Source organism: Marmota marmota, unplaced genomic scaffold (assembly GCF_001458135.2).
Source record: "Marmota marmota marmota unplaced genomic scaffold, marMar, whole genome shotgun sequence".
Classification (NCBI taxonomy): Eukaryota; Metazoa; Chordata; class Mammalia; order Rodentia; family Sciuridae; genus Marmota; species Marmota marmota.
In genome coordinates this window covers 18,258,062-18,263,392 of record NW_026000075.1, presented here as the reverse complement: position 1 = coordinate 18,263,392, position 5,331 = coordinate 18,258,062, and positions in this window count along the sequence as shown.

The window sequence follows — 5,331 nt, the reverse complement described above, 5'->3', positions numbered from 1 at the left end:
TCCCTAAAAAACAAATGCCAAATGTCTTCTTTGATATAAGGAGAGTAACTAAGATCAGAGTAGGGACGAAGAGCAGGAGAAGAAGATTAACATTTAACAGGGATGAGAGGTGGGGATGGGGGAGGCTGGAGGATGGGAAAGGCAGCGGAGCACAACAGACACTAGTATGGCAATATGTAAATCAATGGATGTGTAATTGATGTGATTCTGCAATCTGTGTATGGGGTGAAGGTGGGAGTTCATAACCCACTTGAATCAAAGTGTGGAATATGATATGTCAAGAAATTTGTAATGTTTTGAACAACCCACAATAAAAAATTAAAAAAAAATAAAAAAATAAAATAAAATGTGGCAACAGCAATAATCATAGCAAAAGGAAACTTTTAATGATTGTGTGTGTGTATTCTTTATTATTGTGTGTTTGTGTGTGTGTGTGAGAGAGAGAGAGAGAGAGAGAGACAAAGAGACAGAGAGAGAGAGAGAGAGAGAGAGAGAGAGAGAGAGAGAGAGATTGTTTGTGGTACTGAGATCAAACAAACTGAGGACCTCATGCATTGTAGGTAAGGACAGTATCACTTAGCCACATCCCCAGCCCTTTTTTATTTTCAGACATGGTGTCACTAAATTGAGCAGGTTGGCCTCCAACTTGTGGACCTTCTGTCTTAGCCTGCCACATAGCCTCCCAAGGTGTTACAGGAGTTCATTGCCACAACTGGATTAGGGTTTTCTGTATGCAAAATGTTGCCATCTGCAAATAGATAGTATTTCTTCTTTTTTATTTTCAAGTGGGTTCTTTAATTTTTTTTCTTGCCTAATTTCTGTGCCTGTGTCTTTTAGTAAATATGTTAGATGTTTTCATAAATTCATTCCATAAGGTTGAAGAATTTTCCTTTTGTCTTTGTTTTGTGTGTGTGTCTTTTTTAATTGTATTAGATTTTGTCAAATGCTTTTTCTGCATCAAATGATCATGTTGATTTTTCCTTCACTATTAATGTGGTGTATGACACAATTAACAATATTCCAGGCTTTAGTGTTTATTAATTATCAGCATGACTGACCAGGACCTAGACGTAAAGATACTGTGTTCACGAAACTAAGGGGAAAATCAATTTATGAACTAACTACCAAGTATGTAATAAGAATGCACTTTATGGTACAGTACCTTTCTACACATAGTAGTTATGTGCAAGAAACCATTCTTAGCTTAGTAAAATGTATTACAGATTTTAGTGTGAACTTCTAGCCACTTTCTACTCTTTTGTGTGGTAATATCTTATTTCTATTTTCAAACTCTTCCATCCCAGCCTGAGGTGTGAGATTGGGCACATTTTTCTCCAATCGCAGATGTGATTACCAATATTGCCAATTCTTGTAATGATCTGAGGAGATTAGGTCTAAAATGTCTGTTGCATTTACTGCAGGAACATTTGACCACAAATATGAGTTCCTACATGATGTTGGAGTCATTCTTGGCCATCTCTTTTAACCGGGGGGTGACGAACAACTTGTGTAGATTGATACAGCAGGAGTGGAAGCCCTTTATTGTAGGACAGGAGCAGTATTTATACATTCCACACAGCTTATCTAATTAGCATAAACTAGATACGTCAGTCAACCAATAAGGAATCTCCACACTTAATGGCACGCTGGTGTTACTTCTCAAACCACTCCCTCTGGCATTTTGCCAGGCACCATCCAGACTTGTTTACGAACTCTAACATTCCCCTGGCAAAATGCCAGGTGTTATTTTGACTTGTTTACAGACTCTAACACTCCCTAGTTCCCAGTTTGGTGATAATGTCTCAGAATATCTCCTATGTACCTTTTTTTTTTTTTTTTTGTCTGTGAGATAGCTCTACTGGGGATTTAACCCAGGGATGCTTTACCTCTGAATTCTACCACCAGTTGAGCCATTACAGTCTTTGGAATTATAGGTGTGGGCCACCATGCAGTTACATTCCTTTTTTATGAGTTGAATTATCCTTGTATTTCTGTGATAAATTTCAGTGACAATGATATGTAATCTTTTTAATATGCTGCTGACTTTGGGTTGTTAGGTTTTATCTATTTTTTAAAGGACATTTGCATCTATACTCATTAAGGGCCTGAGTCTTAGTTTTTTCCTGTGATATCTTTGTCTGGCTTGTTATCAGAGTAGTATTGTAAAATGAGTTGTGAATTGTTCCTTCCTCTTCTACTTCTTGGTAGATTTTGAGAAGGAGTGGTCCCTATTCTTTAAAGGTTTGGTAGTGAACCCGTAGTCATCTTTAGAAGAGCCAACTAATTTTTTTAAATAATTTTCCCCTTTTCCATTTTTAGCTGTTTGAGACTAGATTCTTATTAGATTTTGGCTTTTTGAGTAATTTAAGTGGAATTCTAGAATCAGTCCTGTTGTCATCATGAAATACTGCCTCTTGCAAGAATTTTAATTTCACTTTCTAATAAGTTGTCATTGTAAAAATGTTCTACATTACAGCTGAGATTGATGGGAAAGGAAGATGCTAGTGTGGTTTTTGCTGGGTTCTTGGTTTTTAATATTTTTATTTGTTTTTAAAACATATATTTGGAAGTAGAGTATATTTTGACATATTGTATATACATGGAGTATAACTTCTCATTCTTGTGGGTCATATAGGATGTGGAGTTTTCACTGGTGGCGTGTTCATATATGAACATAGCAAAGTTATATCTGATTCATTCTACTGTCTTTCTTATTCCCATCACCCTTCCCTTTCCTTCATTCCCATTTTTCTAATCCAGTGAATCCCCTCTCCCTTATTATCTGCATATCAGAGAAAACATTTGTTTAGCCTTTGATTTTATGGGATTGGCTTATCTCATTCATTTTTGCTATTTTTATTTTTATGTTTTTAGTGGTAGATGGACACAATTTATTTATCATATTTACTTATTAAATTATTTTTATGTGGTGTTGAGTATCATAACCTAGTAACCCAGTGCCTCACACATTCCAAGCATTGCAAGCATTGCTCTCCCACTGAGCTACAACTTCAGCACCTTGCTTTTTTTTTTTTTTTAATGGAGTTTCACTATGCTGCACAGTCTGGCCTCAAACTTCTGATCTTCCTGCTTTAACCACTAATTAGCTGGGATTACATGCCTAGCCACCATGTCTGGCTCAAGATGCCAGATTTAAATGAAAGAAGATGTTTTAGTGGAGCACTCAAGTGAGTTTATTAGTGAATATTTTTGCATTACGGTATGTGTACTTGTGTGTGTTTAATGTGGTACTGGGTATCCACCCCAGGACCTTGCCTCAAGTGTGCTAGGAAAGTGATTTACTATTGACCTACACTGCTAGTCCTTGTATGCTGTTTTATTTAGTATACAACATCATAACTATAATGGATTCAAGCGATAACATCTAAGAATGCAAAAAACTTATACCTGAAAACTACAAAGAGATCAAAATATATGGTGCTAAAATCAATACATTAATGAAACAAAACATCCATAAAGAGATCAACATTTAGGAAGTTTACAGGGAATTATTTGGGGATAAACACTCATGGAAGAGAAGTGAAGAAAGGGGAAGATGCAAGACTGAACAGGAGGGGAGTCATCTGAGGTAGGGGCCCAACAAAAGCTCAGCAAACCCAAAAGTCATGTGGCTCTTGATAATTATCCTTCTTTGAAAAAAAGTGGCTGGAACTTTATGCTCTGTAGTATCCACTCATTGGAAGCAATCTATCCCTGGAACAAGGAGAGGCAATCCCCAAGTCTCTTACCCACACTCCAGCAGCAACTAGGCAGGTAAATTCTTCAGTCCTGGTTGGAAATCTGGGAAGCGCCTCACAGGGTCCACTCTGTACTCAGACCTTACCATTTATGAAGAACTCAGAGTCCGTTGGAAATTGTGGTCATGAATCAGGGTAATGAAGTCTTACTTTGATAGGTTATGTTGGAAGCATTGGTTATAACTATGGGGAAGACACGTGGACTGTTATCTTACTTAACATTAATTTCAGATAGAAAACAATATGCCTAATATCAACTTCAAGGAGAGGAAAATACAAGTGAACTTATGATGCTAATAAAATGATTAGTAGATTTGATTACATAAAACATTTTACATTCAAAATTTAACACAACATTTCATGAAAACAAGCAGAAGAGGTGTGCAATAAATACTGAAAATATTAATCTCTATTAATTTACATTTGATTGGTTTTTCATGCTATCCTATCTTTCCCTCCCCTTTTAATTTTACTCTAGCTTCTGCATTTGAGAGAAAGCATTTGATCCTTGAGTTTGTGAATTTGGCTTTTTTCACTTACTATGATGTTCTCCATTACCATCCATTTCCTGGCAAATGACATAATTTCATTCTTTTTTTAAAGAAAAGTGATCTTGCAAATAAAAAACATAAACCCAACACATCAAAAATACAATGAGCTATCACTCACACACATGAGGATGATTAGTATAAAACAACACAACACGAGGAAATAAAAAGTGTTACCAAGTATGGGTAGAAATTGGATCACTCATGCATAGTTGATGGGAATTTAAAATGGTACAGCTACTGCGGAAAACACTATGGCAAATTCTCAAAGCATTAAGCAGACAATTACCAGATGATCCAGCAATTCTACTCCTGCAGATGTATCTAAAAGCATTAAAAGAACCTGAACAGATATTTGTCCATCAACATTCATAACAGCATTATTTATAGTAGCCAAAAGTTAGAAGCAAGTGAAATGTTTACTGGCAGATGAATGGATAAACAAAATGTACCATAGAATGGAATATTATTCATTCTGTTCATATATATATAGAATAAACTATTTTTCAGTCTTAAAAAGAAATGAATTCTAACATATGCTTTGGTATATGTATAAACCTTGAAAGTATTATGCTTAATAAAATACAGCAGACCCAAAACGATAGATTGTATGGTCTATCCAATTTTATAAGATATCCATAATAGTCACATTGATAGAGACAGGAAGTTGATCAGTGAGTAGATGGTAAGGAGGCATTGATGAGTGGGTACAAGTTTCTAATCAGGATGATACAAAATATCTGGTTATGGATGGTGGTGATAGTTGCATAACAATATGAAGGTACTTTTTATATTGCAGATCCAGACCCTTAAAAATGGTTAATTTTATGTTAAAGGGAAAGTAAAAATCATGAGGCAGACTTTACAACTTTGGATAATCTGTGATTATGGTATATTTACCAATATTAAAAAATAAAGTAAACCCCAACACATCCACACTGAAATATGAGCAAGCAAAAAATATAAACAGGCATCTCACAAAACAACAAAGTGATATATATATATATATATATATATATATATAT